The sequence below is a fragment of the Nothobranchius furzeri genome, chromosome 6 (genome assembly GCF_043380555.1).
Source record: "Nothobranchius furzeri strain GRZ-AD chromosome 6, NfurGRZ-RIMD1, whole genome shotgun sequence".
NCBI lineage: Eukaryota > Metazoa > Chordata > Actinopteri > Cyprinodontiformes > Nothobranchiidae > Nothobranchius > Nothobranchius furzeri.
Genome location: NC_091746.1, coordinates 14,203,206 through 14,227,414, shown reverse-complemented (window position 1 = coordinate 14,227,414; position 24,209 = coordinate 14,203,206).

Here is a 24,209-nt window from a genome sequence, read left to right as displayed (position 1 = left end):
TAGTCCAGTTACACATTTGTGGGCTTATAACTTGGCTTCTGAATGTCCTAGAGGAATCAGGTTTGTTTAAGTGTACTCCAATCAACAGCCCCTACAACCACAAAAAGGAATGGAGTCATTAGCACTTATGGTTTGTAAATGGCACCCAGAATTATGTTGCACGAAGCACAATTTCACATCATTCTGGGTTCATTTGTGTGAAAACAAGGTCCAATCAGGCTGAAACGTTACACGAAGGTAGAATCTATTGAGTTGTAAGTGATCTGAACGTTTCATGATGATAGCACTTTCCTAAGGGGGTCAAACCATGTCCCAAAGGTCACCGGATCTGGTGTCAATTTAAAGAAGTAGTCCAGTTACACCTTTGTGGGCTTATAACTTTGCTTCTGAATGTCCTAGAGAGATCAGGTTATTTTTAGTGTACTCCAATCAACAGCCCCTACAACCACAAAAAGGAATGGTGTCATTAGCACTTATGGTTTTTGAATGGCACCCAGAATTATGTTGCACGAAGCACAATTTCACATCATTCTGGGTTCATTTGTGTGAAAACAAGGTCCAATCAGGCAGAAACATTACAGGAAGGTAGAATCTATTGAGTTGTACGTGATCTGAACGTTTCATGATGATAGCACTTTCCTAAGGGGGTCAAACCATGTCCCAAAGGTCACCGGATCTGGTGTCAATTTAAAGAAGTAGTCCAGTTACACATTTGTGGGCTTATAACTTGGCTTCTGCATGTCCTAGAGAGATCAGGTTTAATTTAGTGTACTCCAATCAACAGCCCCTACAACCACAAAAAGGAATGGAGTAATTAGCACTTATGGTTTTTAAATGGCACCCAGAATTATGTTGCACGACGCACAATTTCACATCATTCTGGGTTCATTTGTGTGAAAACAAGGTCCAATCATGCTGAAACGTTACAAGAAGGTAGAATCCATTGAGTTGTAAGTGATCTGAAAGTTTCATGATTATCGCACATTCCTATAGGGGCTCAAACCATGTCCCATAGGTCGCCGGGCCTGGTGTCACTTTAAAGAAGTAGTCCAGTTACACCTTTGTTGGCTTATAACTTGGCTTCTGAATGTCCTAGAGAGATCAGGTTTGTTTTAATGTACTCCAATCAACAGCCCCTACAACCACAGAAAGGAATGGAGTCATTAGCACTTATGGTTTGTAAATGGCACCCAGAATTATGTTGCACGAAGCACAATTTCACATCATTCTGGGTCCATTTGTGTGAAAACAAGGTCCAATCAGGCTGAAACGTTACAAGAAGGTAGAATCTATTGAATTGTAAGTGATCTGAATGTTTCATGATGATCGCACATTCCTATAAGGGGTCAAACCATGTCCCAAAGGTCACCGGATCTGGTGTCAATTTAAAGAAGTAGTCCAGTTACACCTTTGTGGGCATATAACTTGGCTTCTGCATGTCCTAGAGAGATCAGGTTTGTTTTAGTGTACTCCAATCAACAGCCCCTACAACCACAAAAAGGAATGGAGTCATTAGCACTTATGGTTTTTAAATGGCACCCAGAATTATGTTGCACGAAGCACAATTTGACATCATTCTGGGTTCATTTGTGTGAAAACAAGGTCCAATCAGGCTGAAACGTTACAAGAAGGTAGAATCTATTGAGTTGTAAGTAATCTGAACGTTTCATGATGATAGCACTTTCCTAAGGGGGTCAAACCATGTCCCAAAGGTCACCGGATCTGGTGTCAATTTAAAGAAGTAGTCCAGTTACACCTTTGTTGGCTTATAACTTTGCTTCTGAATGTCCTAGAGAGATCAGGTTTGTTTTAGTGTACTCCAATCAACAGCCCATACAACCACAAAAAGGAATGGTGTCATTAGCACTTATGGTTTTTAAATGGCACCCAGAATTATGTTGCACGAAGCACAATTTCACATCATTCTGGGTTCATTTGTGTGAAAACAAGGTCCAATCAGGCAGAAACGTTACAGGAAAGTAGAATCTATTGAGTTGTAAGTGATCTGAACGTTTCATGATGATAGCACTTTCCTAAGGGGGTCAAACCATGTCCCAAAGGTCACCGGATCTGGTGTCAATTTAAAGAAGTAGTCCAGTTACACCTTTGTGGGCTTATAACTTGGCTACTGAATATCCTAGAGAGGTCAGGTTTGTTTTAGAGTACTCCAAGTAACAGCCCCCATTACCACAAAAAGGAATGGAGTCATTAGCACTTATGGTTTTTAAATGGCACCCAGAATTATGTTGCACGAAGCACAATTTCACATCATTCTGGGTTCATTTGTGTGAAAACAAGGTCCAATCAGGCTGAAACGTTACAAGAAGGTAGAATCTATTGAGTTGTAAGTGATCTGAACGTTTCATGCTGATCGCACATTCCTATAGGGGGTCAAACCATGTCCCAAAGGTCACCAGGCCTGGTGTCACTTTAAAGAAGTAGTCCAGTTACACATTTGTGGGCTTATAACTTGGCTTCTGAATGTCCTAGAGAGATCAGGTTTATTTTAGTGTACTCCAAATAACAGCCCCTACAACCACAAAAAGGAATGGAGCCATTAGCACTTATGGTTTTTAAATGGCACCCAGAATTATGTTGCACGAAGCACAATTTCACATCATTCTGGGTTCATTTGTGTGAAAACAAGGTCCAATCAGGCTGAAACGTTACAGGAAGGTAGAATCTACTGAGTTGTAAGTGATCTGAACGTTTCATGATGATCGCACATTCCTAAGGGGGTCAAACCATGTCCCAAACGTCATCGGATCCGGTGTCAATTTAAAGAAGTAGTCCAGTTACACATTTGTGGGCTTATAACTTGGCTTCTGAATGTCCTAGAGAGATCAGGTTTGTTTTAGTGTACTCCAATCAACAGCCCCTACAACCACAAAAAGGAATGGAGTCATTAGCACTTATGGTTTGTAAATGGCACCCAGAATTATGTTGCACGAAGCACAATTTGACATCATTCTGGGTTCATTTGTGTGAAAACAAGGTCCAATCAGGCAGAAACATTACAGGAAGGTAGAATCTATTGAGTTGTAAGTGATCTGAACGTTTCATGATGATAGCACTTTCCTAAGGGGGTCAAACCATGTCCCAAAGGTCACCGGATCTGGTGTCAATTTAAAGAAGCAGTCCAGTTACACCTTTGTGGGCTTATAACTTGGCTTCTGAATGTACTAGAGAGATCAGGTTTGTTTTAATGTACTCCAATCAACAGCCCCTACAACCACAAAAAGGAATGGAGTCATTAGCACTTATGGTTTGTAAATGGCACCCAGAATTATGTTGCACGAAGCACAATTTCACATCATTCTGGGTCCATTTGTGTGAAAACAAGGTCCAATCAGGCTGAAACGTTACAGGAAGGTAGAATCTATTGAGTTGTAAGTGATCTGAACGTTTCATGATGATAGCACTGTCCTAAGGGGGTCAAACCATGTCCCAAACGTCACCGGATCTGGTGTCAATTTAAAGAAGTAGTCCAGTTACACATTTGTGGGCTTATAACTTGGCTTCTGAATGTCCTAGAGAGATCAGGTTTGTTTTAGTGTACTCCAATCAACAGCCCCTACAACCACAAAAAGGAATGGAGTCATTAGCACTTATGGCTTGTAAATTGCACCCAGAATTATGTTGCACGAAGCACAATTTCACATCATTCTGGGTCCATTTGTGTGAAAACAAGGTCCAATCAGGCTGAAACGTTACAAGAAGGTAGAATCTATTGAGTTGTAAGTGATCTGAACGTTTCATGATGATTACACATTCCTATAGGGGGTCAAACCATGTCCCAAAGGTCACCGGGCTTCGTGTCACTTTAAAGAAGTAGTCCAGTTACACCTTTGTGGGCTTATAACTTGGCTTCTGAATATCCTAGAGAGGTCAGGTTTGTTTTAGAGTACTCCAATTAACAGCCCCTACAACCACAAAAAGGAATGGAGCCATTAGCACTTATGGTTTTTAAATGGCACGCAGAATTATGTTGCACGAAGCACAATTTCACATCATTCTGGGTCCATTTGTGTGAAAACAAGGTCCAATCAGGCTGAAACGTTACAAGAAGGTAGAATCTATTGAGTTGTAAGTGATCTGAACGTTTCATGATGATCGCACATTCCTATAGGGGGTAAAACCATGTCCCAAAGGTCACCAGGCCTGGTGTCACTTTAAAGAAGTAGTCCAGTTACACATTTGTGGGCTTATAACTTTGCTTCTGAATGTCCTAGAGAGATCAGGTTTGTTTTAGTGTACTCCAATCAACAGCCCATACGACCACAAAAAGGAATGGTGTCATTAGGACTTATGGTTTTTAAATGGCACCCAGAATTATGTTGCACGAAGCACAATTTCACATCATTCTGGGTTCATTTGTGTGAAAACAAGGTCCAATCAGGCAGAAACGTTACAGGAAGGTAGAATCTATTGAGTTGTAAGTGATCTGAACGTTTCATGATGATAGCACTTTCCTAAGGGGGTCAAACCATGTCCCAAAGGTCACCGGATCTGGTGTCAATTTAAAGAAGTAGTCCAGTTACACCTTTGTGGGCTTATAACTTGGCTACTGAATATCCTAGAGAGGTCAGGTTTGTTTTAGAGTACTCCAAGTAACAGCCCCCATTACCACAAAAAGGAATGGAGTCATTAGCACTTATGGTTTTTAAATGGCACCCAGAATTATGTTGCACGAAGCACAATTTCACATCATTCTGGGTCCATTTGTGTGAAAACAAGGTCCAATCAGGCTGAAACATTACCAGAAGGTAGAATCTATTGAGTTGTAAGTGATCTGAACAATTCAGATGATTACACATTCCTATAGGGGGTCAAACCATGTCCCAAAGGTCACCGGGCTTCGTGTCACTTTAAAGAAGTAGTCCAGTTACACCTTTGTGGGCTTATAACTTGGCTTCTGAATATCCTAGAGAGGTCAGGTTTGTTTTAGAGTACTCCAATTAACAGCCCCTACAACCACAAAAAGGAATGGAGCCATTAGCACTTATGGTTTTTAAATGGCATGCAGAATTATGTTGCACGAAGCACAATTTCACATCATTCTGGGTCCATTTGTGTGAAAACAAGGTCCAATCAGGCTGAAACGTTACAAGAAGGTAGAATCTATTGAGTTGTAAGTGATCTGAACGTTTCATGATGATCGCACATTCCTATAGGGGGTAAAACCATGTCCCAAAGGTCACCAGGCCTGGTGTCACTTTAAAGAAGTAGTCCAGTTACACATTTGTGGGCTTATAACTTGGCTTCTGAATGTCCTAGAGAGATCAGGTTTGTTTAAGTGTACTCCAATCAACAGCCCCTACAACCACAAAAAGGAATGGAGTCATTAGCACTTATGGTTTGTAAATGGCACCCAGAATTATGTTGCACGAAGCACAATTTCACATCATTCTGGGTCCATTTGTGTGAAAACAAGGTCCAATCAGGCTGAAACGTTACAGGAAGGTAGAATCTACTGAGTTGTAAGTGATCTGAACGTTTCATGATGATCGCACATTCCTAAGGGGGTCAAACCATGTCCCAAACGTCACCGGATCTGGTGTCAATTTAAAGAAGTAGTCCAGTTACACATTTGTGGGCTTATAACTTGGCGTCTGAATGTCCTAGAGAGATCAGGTTTGTTTTAATGTACTCCAATCAACAGCCCCTACAACCACAAAAAGGAATGGAGTCATTAGCACTTATGGTTTGTAAATGGCACCCAGAATTATGTTGCACGAAGCACAATTTGACATCATTCTGGGTTCATTTGTGTGAAAACAAGGTCCAATCAGGCAGAAACGTTACAGGAAGGTAGAATCTATTGAGTTGTAAGTGATCTGAACGTTTCATGATGATAGCACTTTCCTAAGGGGGTCAAACCATGTCCCAAAGGTCACCGGATCTGGTGTCAATTTAAAGAAGCAGTCCAGTTACACCTTTGTGGGCTTATAACTTGGCTTCTGAATGTACTAGAGAGATCAGGTTTGTTTTAGTGTACTCCAATCAACAGCCCCTACAACCACAAAAAGGAATGGAGTCATTAGCACTTATGGTTTGTAAATGGCACCCAGAATTATGTTGCACGAAGCACAATTTCACATCATTCTGGGTCCATTTGTGTGAAAACAAGGTCCAATCAGGCTGAAACGTTACAGGAAGGTAGAATCTATTTAGTTGTAAGTGATCTGAACGTTTCATGATGATAGCACTGTCCTAAGGGGGTCAAACCATGTCCCAAACGTCACCGGATCTGGTGTCAATTTAAAGAAGTAGTCCAGTTACACATTTGTGGGCTTATAACTTGGCTTCTGAATGTCCTAGAGAGATCAGGTTTGTTTTAGTGTACTCCAATCAACAGCCCCTACAACCACAAAAAGGAATGGAGTCATTAGCACTTATGGTTTGTAAATGGCACCCAGAATTATGTTGCACGAAGCACAATTTCACATCATTCTGGGTCCATTTGTGTGAAAACAAGGTCCAATCAGGCTGAAACGTTACAAGAAGGTAGAATCTATTGAGTTGTAAGTGATCTGAACGTTTCATGATGATTACACATTCCTATAGGGGGTCAAACCATGTCCCAAAGGTCACCGGGCTTCGTGTCACTTTAAAGAAGTAGTCCAGTTACACCTTTGTGGGCTTATAACTTGGCTTCTGAATATCCTAGAGAGGTCAGGTTTGTTTTAGAGTACTCCAATTAACAGCCCCTACAACCACAAAAAGGAATGGAGCCATTAGCACTTATGGTTTTTAAATGGCACGCAGAATTATGTTGCACGAAGCACAATTTCACATCATTCTGGGTCCATTTGTGTGAAAACAAGGTCCAATCAGGCTGAAACGTTACAAGAAGGTAGAATCTATTGAGTTGTAAGTGATCTGAACGTTTCATGATGATCGCACATTCCTATAGGGGGTAAAACCATGTCCCAAAGGTCACCAGGCCTGGTGTCACTTTAAAGAAGTAGTCCAGTTACACATTTGTGGGCTTATAACTTGGCTTCTGAATGTCCTAGAGAGATCAGGTTTGTTTAAGTGTACTCCAATCAACAGCCCCTACAACCACAAAAAGGAATGGAGTCATTAGCACTTATGGTTTGTAAATGGCACCCAGAATTATGTTGCACGAAGCACAATTTCACATCATTCTGGGTCCATTTGTGTGAAAACAAGGTCCAATCAGGCTGAAACGTTACAAGAAGGTAGAATATATTGAGTTGTAAGTGATCTGAATGTTTCATGATGATCGCACATTCCTATAAGGGGTCAAACCATGTCCCAAAGGTCACCGGATCTGGTGTCAATTTAAAGAAGTAGTCCAGTTACACATTTGTGGGCTTATAACTTGGCTTCTGAATGTCCTCGAGAGATCAGGTTTGTTTTAGTGTACTCCAATCAACAGCCCCTACAACCACAAAAAGGAATGGAGTCATTAGCACTTATGGTTTGTAAATGGCACCCAGAATTATGTTGCACGAAGCACAATTTCACATCATTCTGGGTTCATTTGTGTGAAAACAAGGTCCAATCAGGCTGAAACGTTACAAGAAGGTAGAATCTATTGAGTTGTAAGTGATCTGAACTTTTCATGATGATAGCACTTTCCTAAGGGGGTCAAACCATGTCCCAAAGGTCACCGGATCTGGTGTCAATTTAAAGAAGTAGTCCAGTTACACCTTTGTGGGCTTATAACTTTGCTTCTGAATGTCCTAGAGAGATCAGGTTTTTTTTAGTGTACTCCAATCAACAGCCCCTACAACCACAAAAAGGAATGGTGTCATTAGCACTTATGGTTTTTGAATGGCACCCAGAATTATGTTGCACGAAGCACAATTTCACATCATTCTGGGTTCATTTGTGTGAAAACAAGGTCCAATCAGGCAGAAACGTTACAGGAAGGTAGAATCTATTGAGTTGTACGTGATCTGAACGTTTCATGATGATAGCACTTTCCTAAGGGGGTCAAACCATGTCCCAAAGGTCACCGGATCTGGTATCAATTTAAAGAAGTAGTCCAGTTACACCTTTGTGGACTTATAACTTGGCTTCTGAATATCCTAGAGAGGTCAGGTTTATTTTAGAGTACTCCAATTAACAGCCCCCATTACCACAAAAAGGAATGGAGTCATTAGCACTTATGGTTTTTAAATGGCACCCAGAATTATGTTGCACGAAGCACAATTTCACATCATTCTGGGTTCATTTGTGTGAAAACAAGGTCCAATCAGGCTGAAACGTTACAAGAAGGTAGAATCTATTGAGTTGTAAGTGATCTGAACGTTTCATGATGATCGCACATTCCTATAGGTGGTCAAACCATGTCCCAAAGGTCACCGGGCTTGGTGTCACTTTAAATAAGTAGTCCAGTTACACCTTTGTGGGCTTATAACTTGGCTTCTGAATGTCCTAGAGAGATCAGGTTTATTTTAGTGTACTCCAATTAACAGCCCCTACAACCACAAAAAGGAATGGAGCCATTAGCACTTATGGTTTTTAAATGGCACCCAGAATTATGTTGCACGAAGCACAATTTCACATCATTCTGGGTTCATTTGTGTGAAAACAAGGTCCAATCAGGCTGAAACGTTACAGGAAGGTAGAATCTATTGAGTTGTAAGTGATCTGAACGTTTCATGATGATCGCACATTCCTATAAGGGGTCAAACCATGTCCCAAAGGTCACCGGATCTGGTGTCAATTTAAAGAAGTAGTCCAGTTACACATTTGTGGGCTTATAACTTGGCTTCTGCATGTCCTTGAGAGATCAGGTTTGTTTTAGTGTACTCCAATCAACAGCCCCTACAACCACAAAAAGGAATGGAGTAATTAGCACTTATGGTTTTTAAATGGCACCCAGAATTATGTTGCACGAAGCACAATTTCACATCATTCTGGGTTCATTTGTGTGAAAACAAGGTCCAATCATGCTGAAACGTTACAAGAAGGTAGAATCCATTGAGTTGTAAGTGATCTGAACATTTCATGATTATCGCACATTCCTATAGGGGCTCAAACCATGTCCCATAGGTCGCCGGGCCTGGTGTCACTTTAAAGAAGTAGTCCAGTTACACCTTTGTTGGCTTATAACTTGGCTTCTGAATGTCCTAGAGAGATCAGGTTTGTTTTAATGTACTCCAATCAACAGCCCCTACAACCACAGAAAGGAATGGAGTCATTAGCACTTATGGTTTGTAAATGGCACCCAGAATTATGTTGCACGAAGCACAATTTCACATCATTCTGGGTCCATTTGTGTGAAAACAAGGTCCAATCAGGCTGAAACGTTACAAGAAGGTAGAATCTACTGAGTTGTAAGTGATCTGAACGTTTCATGATGATCGCACATTCCTATAGGGGGTCAAACCATGTCCCAAAGGTAACCAGGCCTGGTGTCAACTTTAAAGAAGTAGACCAGTTACACATTTGTGGGCTTATAACTTGGCTTCTGAATGTCCTAGAGAGATCAGGTTTGTTTTAGTGTACTCCAATCAACAGCCCCTACAACCACAAAAAGGAATGGAGTCATTAGCACTTATGGTTTTTGAATGGCACCCAGAATTATGTTGCACAAAGCACAATTTCACATCATTCTGGGTTCATTTGTGTGAAAACAAGGACCAATCAGGCAGAAACGTTACAGGAAGGTAGAATCTATTGATTTGTACGTGATCTGAACGTTTCATGATGATAGCACTTTCCTAAGGGGGTCAAACCATGTCCCAAAGGTCACCGGATCTGGTATCAATTTAAAGAAGTAGTCCAGTTACACCTTTGTGGATTTATAACTTGGCTTCTGAATATCCTAGAGAGGTCAGGTTTATTTCAGAGTACTCCAATTAACAGCCCCCATTACCACAAAAAGGAATGGAGTCATTAGCACTTATGGTTTTTAAATGGCACCCAGAATTATGTTGCACGAAACACAATTTCACATCATTCTGGGTTCATTTGTGTGAAAACAAGGTCCAATCAGGCTGAAACGTTACAAGAAGGTAGAATCTATTGAGTTGTAAGTGATCTGAACGTTTCATGATGATCGCACATTCCTATAGGGGGTCAAACCATGTCCCAAAGGTCACCGGGCTTGGTGTCACTTTAAATAAGTAGTCCAGTTACACATTTGTGGGCTTATAACTTGGCTTCTGCATGTCCTAGAGAGATCAGGTTTGTTTTAGTGTACTCCAATCAACAGCCCCTACAAGCACAAAAAGGAATGGAGTAATTAGCACTTATGGTTTTTAAATGGCACCCAGAATTATGTTGCACGAAGCACAATTTCACATCATTCTGGGTTCATTTGTGTGAAAACAAGGTCCAATCATGCTGAAACGTTACAAGAAGGTAGAATCCATTGAGTTGTAAGTGATCTGAACGTTTCATGATTATCCCACATTCCTATAGGGGCTCAAACCATGTCCCATAGGTCGCCGGGCCTGGTGTCACTTTAAAGAAGTAGTCCAGTTACACCTTTGTTGGCTTATAACTTGGCTTCTGAATGTCCTAGAGAGATCAGGTTTGTTTTAATGTACTCCAATCAACAGCCCCTACAACCACAGAAAGGAATGGAGTCATTAGCACTTATGGTTTTTAAATGGCACCCAGATTTATGTTGCACGAAGCACAATTTCACATCATTCTGGGTTCATTTGTGTGAAAACAAGGTCCAATCAGGCTGAAACGTTACAAGAAGGTAGAATCTACTGAGTTGTAAGTGATCTGAACGTTTCATGCTGATCGCACATTCCTATAGGGGGTCAAACCATGTCCCAAAGGTCACCAGGCCTGGTGTCACTTTAAAGAAGTAGTCCAGTTACACATTTGTGGGCTTATAACTTGGCTTCTGAATGTCCTAGAGAGATCAGGTTTATTTTAGTGTACTCCAAATAACAGCCCCTACAACCACAAAAAGGAATGGAGCCATTAGCACTTATGGTTTTTAAATGGCACCCAGAATTATGTTGCACGAAGCACAATTTCACATCATTCTGGGTTCATTTGTGTGAAAACAAGGTCCAATCAGGCTGAAACGTTACAGGAAGGTAGAATCTACTGAGTTGTAAGTGATCTGAACGTTTCATGATGATCGCACATTCCTAAGGGGGTCAAACCATGTCCCAAACGTCATCGGATCCGGTGTCAATTTAAAGAAGTAGTCCAGTTACACATTTGTGGGCTTATAACTTGGCTTCTGAATGTCCTAGAGAGATCAGGTTTGTTTTAGTGTACTCCAATCAACAGCCCCTACAACCACAAACAGGAATGGAGTCATTAGCACTTATGGTTTGTAAATGGCACCCAGAATTATGTTGCACGAAGCACAATTTGACATCATTCTGGGTTCATTTGTGTGAAAACAAGGTCCAATCAGGCAGAAACATTACAGGAAGGTAGAATCTATTGAGTTGTAAGTGATCTGAACGTTTCATGATGATAGCACTTTCCTAAGGGGGTCAAACCATGTCCCAAAGGTCACCGGATCTGGTGTCAATTTAAAGAAGCAGTCCAGTTACACCTTTGTGGGCTTATAACTTGGCTTCTGAATGTACTAGAGAGATCAGGTTTGTTTTAATGTACTCCAATCAACAGCCCCTACAACCACAAAAAGGAATGGAGTCATTAGCACTTATGGTTTGTAAATGGCACCCAGAATTATGTTGCACGAAGCACAATTTCACATCATTCTGGGTCCATTTGTGTGAAAACAAGGTCCAATCAGGCTGAAACGTTACAGGAAGGTAGAATCTATTGAGTTGTAAGTGATCTGAACGTTTCATGATGATAGCACTGTCCTAAGGGGGTCAAACCATGTCCCAAACGTCACCGGATCTGGTGTCAATTTAAAGAAGTAGTCCAGTTACACATTTGTGGGCTTATAACTTGGCTTCTGAATGTCCTAGAGAGATCAGGTTTGTTTTAGTGTACTCCAATCAACAGCCCCTACAACCACAAAAAGGAATGGAGTCATTAGCACTTATGGCTTGTAAATTGCACCCAGAATTATGTTGCACGAAGCACAATTTCACATCATTCTGGGTCCATTTGTGTGAAAACAAGGTCCAATCAGGCTGAAACGTTACAAGAAGGTAGAATCTATTGAGTTGTAAGTGATCTGAACGTTTCATGATGATTACACATTCCTATAGGGGGTCAAACCATGTCCCAAAGGTCACCGGGCTTCGTGTCACTTTAAAGAAGTAGTCCAGTTACACCTTTGTGGGCTTATAACTTGGCTTCTGAATATCCTAGAGAGGTCAGGTTTGTTTTAGAGTACTCCAATTAACAGCCCCTACAACCACAAAAAGGAATGGAGCCATTAGCACTTATGGTTTTTAAATGGCACGCAGAATTATGTTGCACGAAGCACAATTTCACATCATTCTGGGTCCATTTGTGTGAAAACAAGGTCCAATCAGGCTGAAATGTTACAAGAAGGTAGAATCTATTGAGTTGTAAGTGATCTGAACGTTTCATGATGATCGCACATTCCTATAGGGGGTAAAACCATGTCCCAAAGGTCACCAGGCCTGGTGTCACTTTAAAGAAGTAGTCCAGTTACACATTTGTGGGCTTATAACTTTGCTTCTGAATGTCCTAGAGAGATCAGGTTTGTTTTAGTGTACTCCAATCAACAGCCCATACGACCACAAAAAGGAATGGTGTCATTAGGACTTATGGTTTTTAAATGGCACCCAGAATTATGTTGCACGAAGCACAATTTCACATCATTCTGGGTTCATTTGTGTGAAAACAAGGTCCAATCAGGCAGAAACGTTACAGGAAGGTAGAATCTATTGAGTTGTAAGTGATCTGAACGTTTCATGATGATAGCACTTTCCTAAGGGGGTCAAACCATGTCCCAAAGGTCACCGGATCTGGTGTCAATTTAAAGAAGTAGTCCAGTTACACCTTTGTGGGCTTATAACTTGGCTACTGAATATCCTAGAGAGGTCAGGTTTGTTTTAGAGTACTCCAAGTAACAGCCCCCATTACCACAAAAAGGAATGGAGTCATTAGCACTTATGGTTTTTAAATGGCACCCAGAATTATGTTGCACGAAGCACAATTTCACATCATTCTGGGTCCATTTGTGTGAAAACAAGGTCCAATCAGGCTGAAACATTACAAGAAGGTAGAATCTATTGAGTTGTAAGTGATCTGAACAATTCATGATGATTACACATTCCTATAGGGGGTCAAACCATGTCCCAAAGGTCACCGGGCTTCGTGTCACTTTAAAGAAGTAGTCCAGTTACACCTTTGTGGGCTTATAACTTGGCTTCTGAATATCCTAGAGAGGTCAGGTTTGTTTTAGAGTACTCCAATTAACAGCCCCTACAACCACAAAAAGGAATGGAGCCATTAGCACTTATGGTTTTTAAATGGCATGCAGAATTATGTTGCACGAAGCACAATTTCACATCATTCTGGGTCCATTTGTGTGAAAACAAGGTCCAATCAGGCTGAAACGTTACAAGAAGGTAGAATCTATTGAGTTGTAAGTGATCTGAACGTTTCATGATGATCGCACATTCCTATAGGGGGTAAAACCATGTCCCAAAGGTCACCAGGCCTGGTGTCACTTTAAAGAAGTAGTCCAGTTACACATTTGTGGGCTTATAACTTGGCTTCTGAATGTCCTAGAGAGATCAGGTTTGTTTAAGTGTACTCCAATCAACAGCCCCTACAACCACAAAAAGGAATGGAGTCATTAGCACTTATGGTTTGTAAATGGCACCCAGAATTATGTTGCACGAAGCACAATTTCACATCATTCTGGGTCCATTTGTGTGAAAACAAGGTCCAATCAGGCTGAAACGTTACAGGAAGGTAGAATCTACTGAGTTGTAAGTGATCTGAACGTTTCATGATGATCGCACATTCCTAAGGGGGTCAAACCATGTCCCAAACGTCACCGGATCTGGTGTCAATTTAAAGAAGTAGTCCAGTTACACATTTGTGGGCTTATAACTTGGCGTCTGAATGTCCTAGAGAGATCAGGTTTGTTTTAGTGTACTCCAATCAACAGCCCCTACAACCACAAAAAGGAATGGAGTCATTAGCACTTATGGTTTGTAAATGGCACCCAGAATTATGTTGCACGAAGCACAATTTGACATCATTCTGGGTTCATTTGTGTGAAAACAAGGTCCAATCAGGCAGAAACGTTACAGGAAGGTAGAATCTATTGAGTTGTAAGTGATCTGAACGTTTCATGATGATAGCACTTTCCTAAGGGGGTCAAACCATGTCCCAAAGGTCACCGGATCTGGTGTCAATTTAAAGAAGCAGTCCAGTTACACCTTTGTGGGCTTATAACTTGGCTTCTGAATGTACTAGAGAGATCAGGTTTGTTTTAGTGTACTCCAATCAACAGCCCCTACAACCACAAAAAGGAATGGAGTCATTAGCACTTATGGTTTGTAAATGGCACCCAGAATTATGTTGCACGAAGCACAATTTCACATCATTCTGGGTCCATTTGTGTGAAAACAAGGTCCAATCAGGCTGAAACGTTACAGGAAGGTAGAATCTATTTAGTTGTAAGTGATCTGAACGTTTCATGATGATAGCACTGTCCTAAGGGGGTCAAACCATGTCCCAAACGTCACCGGATCTGGTGTCAATTTAAAGAAGTAGTCCAGTTACACATTTGTGGGCTTATAACTTGGCTTCTGAATGTCCTAGAGAGATCAGGTTTGTTTTAGTGTACTCCAATCAACAGCCCCTACAACCACAAAAAGGAATGGAGTCATTAGCACTTATGGTTTGTAAATGGCACCCAGAATTATGTTGCACGAAGCACAATTTCACATCATTCTGGGTCCATTTGTGTGAAAACAAGGTCCAATCAGGCTGAAACGTTACAAGAAGGTAGAATCTATTGAGTTGTAAGTGATCTGAACGTTTCATGATGATTACACATTCCTATAGGGGGTCAAACCATGTCCCAAAGGTCACCGGGCTTCGTGTCACTTTAAAGAAGTAGTCCAGTTACACCTTTGTGGGCTTATAACTTGGCTTCTGAATATCCTAGAGAGGTCAGGTTTGTTTTAGAGTACTCCAATTAACAGCCCCTACAACCACAAAAAGGAATGGAGCCATTAGCACTTATGGTTTTTAAATGGCACGCAGAATTATGTTGCACGAAGCACAATTTCACATCATTCTGGGTCCATTTGTGTGAAAACAAGGTCCAATCAGGCTGAAACGTTACAAGAAGGTAGAATCTATTGAGTTGTAAGTGATCTGAACGTTTCATGATGATCGCACATTCCTATAGGGGGTAAAACCATGTCCCAAAGGTCACCAGGCCTGGTGTCACTTTAAAGAAGTAGTCCAGTTACACATTTGTGGGCTTATAACTTGGCTTCTGAATGTCCTAGAGAGATCAGGTTTGTTTAAGTGTACTCCAATCAACAGCCCCTACAACCACAAAAAGGAATGGAGTCATTAGCACTTATGGTTTGTAAATGGCACCCAGAATTATGTTGCACGAAGCACAATTTCACATCATTCTGGGTCCATTTGTGTGAAAACAAGGTCCAATCAGGCTGAAACGTTACAAGAAGGTAGAATATATTGAGTTGTAAGTGATCTGAATGTTTCATGATGATCGCACATTCCTATAAGGGGTCAAACCATGTCCCAAAGGTCACCGGATCTGGTGTCAATTTAAAGAAGTAGTCCAGTTACACATTGGTGGGCTTATAACTTGGCTTCTGCATGTCCTAGAGAGATCAGGTTTGTTTTAGTGTACTCCAATCAACAGCCCCTACAACCACAAAAAGGAATGGAGTCATTAGCACTTATGGTTTGTAAATGGCACCCAGAATTATGTTGCACGAAGCACAATTTCACATCATTCTGGGTTCATTTGTGTGAAAACAAGGTCCAATCAGGCTGAAACGTTACAAGAAGGTAGAATCTATTGAGTTGTAAGTGATCTGAACTTTTCATGATGATAGCACTTTCCTAAGGGGGTCAAACCATGTCCCAAAGGTCACCGGATCTGGTGTCAATTTAAAGAAGTAGTCCAGTTACACCTTTGTGGGCTTATAACTTTGCTTCTGAATGTCCTAGAGAGATCAGGTTTTTTTTAGTGTACTCCAATCAACAGCCCCTACAACCACAAAAAGGAATGGTGTCATTAGCACTTATGGTTTTTGAATGGCACCCAGAATTATGTTGCACGAAGCACAATTTCACATCATTCTGGGTTCATTTGTGTGAAAACAAGGTCCAATCAGGCAGAAACGTTACAGGAAGGTAGAATCTATTGAGTTGTACGTGATCTGAACATTTCATGATGATAGCACTTTCCTAAGGGGGTCAAACCATGTCCCAAAGGTCACCGGATCTGGTATCAATTTAAAGAAGTAGTCCAGTTACACCTTTGTGGACTTATAACTTGGCTTCTGAATATCCTAGAGAGGTCAGGTTTATTTTAGAGTACTCCAATTAACAGCCCCCATTACCACAAAAAGGAATGGAGTCATTAGCACTTATGGTTTTTAAATGGCACCCAGAATTATGTTGCACGAAGCACAATTTCACATCATTCTGGGTTCATTTGTGTGAAAACAAGGTCCAATCAGGCTGAAACGTTACAAGAAGGTAGAATCTATTGAGTTGTAAGTGATCTGAACGTTTCATGATGATCGCACATTCCTATAGGTGGTCAAACCATGTCCCAAAGGTCACCGGGCTTGGTGTCACTTTAAATAAGTAGTCCAGTTACACCTTTGTGGGCTTATAACTTGGCTTCTGAATGTCCTAGAGAGATCAGGTTTATTTTAGTGTACTCCAATTAACAGCCCCTACAACCACAAAAAGGAATGGAGCCATTAGCACTTATGGTTTTTAAATGGCACCCAGAATTATGTTGCACGAAGCACAATTTCACATCATTCTGGGTTCATTTGTGTGAAAACAAGGTCCAATCAGGCTGAAACGTTACAGGAAGGTAGAATCTATTGAGTTGTAAGTGATCTGAACGTTTCATGATGATCGCACATTCCTATAAGGGGTCAAACCATGTCCCAAAGGTCACCGGATCTGGTGTCAATTTAAAGAAGTAGTCCAGTTACACATTTGTGGGCTTATAACTTGGCTTCTGCATGTCCTAGAGAGATCAGGTTTGTTTTAGTGTACTCCAATTAACAGCCCCTACAACCACAAAAAGGAATGGAGTAATTACCACTTATGGTTTTTAAATGCCACCCAGAATTATGTTGCACGAAGCACAATTTCACATCATTCTGGGTTCATTTGTGTGAAAACAAGGTCCAATCATGCTGAAACGTTACAAGAAGGTAGAATCCATTGAGTTGTAAGTGATCTGAACATTTCATGATTATCGCACATTCCTATAGGGGCTCAAACCATGTCCCATAGGTCGCCGGGCCTGGTGTCACTTTAAAGAAGTAGTCCAGTTACACCTTTGTTGGCTTATAACTTGGCTTCTGAATGTCCTAGAGAGATCAGGTTTGTTTTAATGTACTCCAATCAACAGCCCCTACAACCACAGAAAGGAATGGAGTCATTAGCACTTATGGTTTGTAAATGGCACCCAGAATTATGTTGCACGAAGCACAATTTCACATCATTCTGGGTCCATTTGTGTGAAAACAAGGTCCAATCAGGCTGAAACGTTACAAGAAGGTAGAATCTACTGAGTTGTAAGTGATCTGAACGTTTCATGATGATCGCACATTCCTATAGGGGGTCAAACCATGTCCCAAAGGTAACCAGGCCTGGTGTCAACTTTAAAGAAGTAGACCAGTTACACATTTGTGGGCTTATAACTTGGCTTCTGAATGTCCTAGAGAGATCAGGTTTGTTTTAGTGTACTCCAATCAACAGCCCCTACAACCACAAAAAGGAATGGAGTCATTAGCACTTATGGTTTTTGAATGGCACCCAGAATTATGTTGCACAAAGCACAATTTCACATCATTCTGGGTTCATTTGTGTGAAAACAAGGACCAATCAGGCAGAAACGTTACAGGAAGGTAGAATCTATTGAGTTGTACGTGATCTGAACGTTTCATGATGATAGCACTTTCCTAAGGGGGTCAAACCATGTCCCAAAGGTCACCGGATCTGGTATCAATTTAAAGAAGTAGTCCAGTTACACCTTTGTGGATTTATAACTTGGCTTCTGAATATCCTAGAGAGGTCAGGTTTATTTTAGAGTACTCCAATTAACAGCCCCCATTACCACAAAAAGGAATGGAGTCATTAGCACTTATGGTTTTTAAATGGCACCCAGAATTATGTTGCACGAAACACAATTTCACATCATTCTGGGTTCATTTGTGTGAAAACAAGGTCCAATCAGGCTGAAACGTTACAAGAAGGTAGAATCTATTGAGTTGTAAGTTATCTGAACGTTTCATGATGATCGCACATTCCTATAGGGGGTCAAACCATGTCCCAAAGGTCACCGGGCTTGGTGTCACTTTAAATAAGTAGTCCAGTTACACATTTGTGGGCTTATAACTTGGCTTCTGCATGTCCTAGAGAGATCAGGTTTGTTTTAGTGTACTCCAATCAACAGCCCCTACAACCACAAAAAGGAATGGAGTAATTAGCACTTATGGTTTTTAAATGGCACCCAGAATTATGTTGCACGAAGCACAATTTCACATCATTCTGGGTTCATTTGTGTGAAAACAAGGTCCAATCATGCTGAAACGTTACAAGAAGGTAGAATCCATTGAGTTGTAAGTGATCTGAACGTTTCATGATTATCCCACATTCCTATAGGGGCTCAAACCATGTCCCATAGGTCGCCGGGCCTGGTGTCACTTTAAAGAAGTAGTCCAGTTACACCTTTGTTGGCTTATAACTTGGCTTCTGAATGTCCTAGAGAGATCAGGTTTGTTTTAATGTACTCCAATCAACAGCCCGTACAACCACAAAAAGGAATGGAGTCATTAGCACTTATGGTTTTTAAATGGCACCCAGATTTATGTTGCACGAAGCACAATTTCACATCATTCTGGGTTCATTTGTGTGAAAACAAGGTCCAATCAGGCTGAAACGTTACAGGAGGGTAAAATTTATTGAGTTGTAAGTGATCTGAACGTTTCATGATGATAGCACATTCCTTTAGGGGGTCAAACCATGTCCCAAAGGTCACCGGATCTGGTGTCAATTTAAAGAAGTAGTCCAGTTACACCTTTGTGGGCTTATAACTTGGCTTCTGAATATCCTAGAGAGGTCAGGTTTGTTTTATAGTACTCCATTTAACAGCCCCCATTACCACAAAAAGGATTGGAGTCATTAGCACTTATGGTTTTTAAATGGCACCCAGAATTATGTTGCACGAAGCACAATTTCACATCATTCTGGGTTCATTTGTGTGAAAACAAGGTCCAATCAGGCTGAAACGTTACAGGAAGGTAGAATCTATTGAGTTGTAAGTGATCTGAACGTTTCATGATGATAGCACTTTCCTAAGGGGGTCAAACCATGTCCCAAACGTCACCGGATCCGGTGTCAATTTAAAGAAGTAGTCCAGTTACACATTTGTGGGCTTATAACTTGGCTTCTGAATGTTCTAGAGAGATCAGGTTTGTTTTAGTGTACTCCAATCAACAGCCCCTACAACCACAAAAAGGAATGGAGTCATTAGCACTTATGGTTTGTAAATGGCACCCAGAATTATGTTGCACAAAGCACAATTTCACATCATTCTGGGTCCATTTGTGTGAAAACAAGGTCCAATCAGGCTGAAACGTTAAGAAGGTAGAATCTATTGAGTTGTAAGTGATCTGAACGTTTCATGATGATCACACATTCCTATAGGGGGTCAAACCATGTCCCAAAGGTCACCGGGCTTGGTGTCACTTTAAAGAAGTAGTCCAGTTACACCTTTGTGGGCTTATAACTTGGCTTCTGAATATCCTAGAGAGGTCAGGTTTGTTTTAGAGTACTCCAATTAAAAGCCCCTACAACCACAAAAAGGAATGGAGCCATTAGCACTTATGGTTTTTAAATGGCACCCAGAATTATGTTGCACGAAGCACAATTTCACATCATTCTGGGTCCATTTGTGTGAAAACAAGGTCCAATCAGGCTGAAACGTTACAGGAAGGTAGAATCTATTGAGTTGTAAGTGATCTGAAGGTTTCATGATGATAGCACTTTCCTAAGGGGGTCAAACCATGTCCCAAAGGTCACCGGATCTGGTGTCAATTTAAAGAAGTAGTCCAGTTACACATTTGTGGGCTTATAACTTGGCTTCTGAATGTCCTAGAGAGATCAGGTTTGTTTTAGTGTACTCCAATCAACAGCCCCTACAACCACAAAAAGGAATGGAGCCATTAGCACTTATGGTTTGTAAATGGCACCCAGAATTATGTTGCACGAAGCACAATTTCACATCATTCTGGGTTCATTTGTGTGAAAACAAGGTCCAATCAGGCTGAAACGTTACAAGAAGGTAGAATCTATTGAGTTGTAAGTGATCTGAACGTTTCATGATGATCGCACATTCCTTTAGGGGGTCAAACCATGTCCCAAAGGTCACCAGGCCTGGTGTCACTTTAAAGAAGTAGTCCAGTTACACCTTTGTGGGCTTATAACTTGGCTTCTGAATGTCCTAGAGAGATCAGGTTTGTTTTAATGTACTCCAATCAACAGCCCCTACAACCACAAAAAGGAATGGAGTCATTAGCACTTATGGTTTTTAAATGGCACCCAGATTTATGTTGCACGAAGCACAATTTCACATCATTCTGGGTTCATTTTTGTGAAAACAAGGTCCAATCAGGCTGAAACGTTACAGGAAGGTAAAATTTATTGAGTTGTAAGTGATCTGAACGTTTCATGATGATAGCACATTCCTTTAGGGGGTCAAACCATGTCCCAAAGGTCACCGGATCTGGTGTCAATTTAAAGAAGTAGTCCAGTTACACCTTTGTGGGCTTATAACTTGGTTTCTGAATATCCTAGAGAGGTCAGGTTTGTTTTATAGTACTCCATTTAACAGCCCCCATTACCACAAAAAGGATTGGAGTCATTAGCACTTATGGTTTTTAAATGGCACCCAGAATTATGTTGCACGAAGCACAATTTCACATCATTCTAGGTTCATTTGTGTGAAAACAAGGTCCAATCAGGCTGAAACGTTACAAGAAGGTAGAATCTATTGAGTTGTAAGTGATCTGAACGTTTCATGATGATCGCACATTCCTATAGGGGGTCAAACCATGTCCCAAAGGTCACCAGGCCTGGTGTCGTTTTAAAGAAGTAGTCCAGTTACACCTTTGTGGGCTTATAACTTGGCTTTTGAATGTCCTAGAGAGATCAAGTTTGTTTTAATGTACTCCAATCAACAGCCCCTACAACCACAAAAAGGAATGGAGTCATTAGCACTTATGGTTTGTAAATGGCACCCAGAATTATGTTGCACGAAGCACAATTTCACATCATTCTGGGTCCATTTGTTTGAAAACAAGGTCCAATCAGGCTGAAACATTACAAGAAGGTAGAATCTCTTGAGTTGTTAGTGATCTGAACGTTTCATGATGATCGCACATTCCTATAGGGGGTCAAACCATGTCCCAAAGGTCACCAGGCCTGGTGTCACTTTAAAGAAGTAGTCCAGTTACACCTTTGTTGGCTTATAACTTGGCTTCTGAATGTCCTAGAGAGATCAGGTTTGTTTTAATGTACTCCAATCAACAGCCCCTACAACCACAAAAAGGAATGGAGTCATTAGCACTTATGATTTTTAAATGGCACCCAGAATTATGTTGCACGAAGCACAATTTCACATCATTCTGGGTTCATTTGTGTAAAAACAAGGTCCAATCAGGCTGAAACGTTACAAGAAGGTAGAATCTATTGAGTTGTAAGTGATCTGAACGTTTCATGATGATCGCACATTCCTATAGGGGGTCAAACCATGTCCCAAAGGTCAACAGGCCTGGTGTCACTTTAAAGAAGTAGTCCAGGTATACATTTGTGGGCTTATAACTTGGCTTCTGAATGTCCTAGAGAGATCAGGTTTGTTTTAGAGTACTCCAATCCACAGCCCGTACAACCACAAAAAGCAATGGAGTCATTAGCACTTATGGTTTGTAAATGGCACCCAGAATTATGTTGCACGAAGCACAATTTCACATCATTCTGGGTCCATTTGTGTGAAAACAAGGTCCAATCAGGCTGAAACGTTACAAGAAGGTAGAATCTATTGAGTTGTAAGTGATCTGAACGTTTCATGATGATCGCACATTCCTATAGGGGGTCAAACCATGTCCCAAAGGTCACCGGGCTTGGTGTCACTTTAAATAAGTAGTCCAGTTACACCTTTGTGGGCTTATAACTTGGCTTCTGAATGTCCTAGAGAGATCAGGTTTATTTTAGTGTACTCCAATTAACAGCCCCTACAACCACAAAAAGGAATGGAGCCATTAGCACTTATGGTTTTTAAATGGCACCCAGAATTATGTTGCACGAAGCACAATTTCACATCATTCTGGGTTCATTTGTGTGAAAACAAGGTCCAATCAGGCTGAAACGTTACAGGAAGGTAGAATCTATTGAGTTGTAAGTGATCTGAACGTTTCATGATGATCGCACATTCCTATAAGGGGTCAAACCATGTCCCAAAGGTCACCGGATCTGGTGTAAATTTAAAGAAGTAGTCCAGTTACACATTTGTGGGCTTATAACTTGGCTTCTGCATGTCCTAGAGAGATCAGGTTTGTTTTAGTGTACTCCAATCAACAGCCCCTACAACCACAAAAAGGAATGGCGTAATTAGCACTTATGGTTTTTAAATGGCACCCAGAATTATGTTGCACGAAGCACAATTTCACATCATTCTGGGTTCATTTGTGTGAAAACAAGGTCCAATCATGCTGAAACGTTACAAGAAGGTAGAATCCATTGAGTTGTAAGTGATCTGAACGTTTCATGATTATCGCACATTCCTATAGGGGCTCAAACCATGTCCCATAGGTCGCCGGGCCTGGTGTCACTTTAAAGAAGTAGTCCAGTTACACCTTTGTTGGCTTATAACTTGGCTTCTGAATGTCCTAGAGAGATCAGGTTTGTTTTAATGTACTCCAATCAACAGCCCCTACAACCACAGAAAGGAATGGAGTCATTAGCACTTATGGTTTGTAAATGGCACCCAGAATTATGTTGCACGAAGCACAATTTCACATCATTCTGGGTCCATTTGTGTGAAAACAAGGTCCAATCAGGCTGAAACGTTACAAGAAGGTAGAATCTACTGAGTTGTAAGTGATCTGAACGTTTCATGATGATCGCACATTCCTATAGGGGGTCAAACCATGTCCCAAAGGTAACCAGGCCTGGTGTCAACTTTAAAGAAGTAGACCAGTTACACATTTGTGGGCTTATAACTTGGCTTCTGAATGTCCTAGAGAGATCAGGTTTGTTTTAGTGTACTCCAATCAACAGCCCCTACAACCACAAAAAGGAATGGAGTCATTAGAACTTATGGTTTTTGAATGGCACCCAGAATTATGTTGCACAAAGCACAATTTCACATCATTCTGGGTTCATTTGTGTGAAAACAAGGTCCAATCAGGCAGAAACGTTACAGGAAGGTAGAATCTATTGAGTTGTACGTGATCTGAACGTTTCATGATGATAGCACTTTCCTAAGGGGGTCAAACCATGTCCCAAAGGTCACCGGATCTGGTATCAATTTAAAGAAGTAGTCCAGTTACACCTTTGTGGATTTATAACTTGGCTTCTGAATATCCTAGAGAGGTCAGGTTTATTTTAGAGTACTCCAATTAACAGCCCCCATTACCACAAAAAGGAATGGAGTCATTAGCACTTATGGTTTTTAAATGGCACCCAGAATTATGTTGCACGAAACACAATTTCACATCATTCTGGGTTCATTTGTGTGAAAACAAGGTCCAATCAGGCTGAAATGTTACAAGAAGGTAGAATCTATTGAGTTGTAAGTGATCTGAACGTTTCATGATGATCGCACATTCCTATAGGGGGTCAAACCATGTCCCAAAGGTCACCGGGCTTGGTGTCACTTTAAATAAGTAGTCCAGTTACACATTTGTGGGCTTATAACTTGGCTTCTGCATGTCCTAGAGAGATCAGGTTTGTTTTAGTGTACTCCAATCAACAGCCCCTACAACCACAAAAAGGAATGGAGTAATTAGCACTTATGGTTTTTAAATGGCACCCAGAATTAT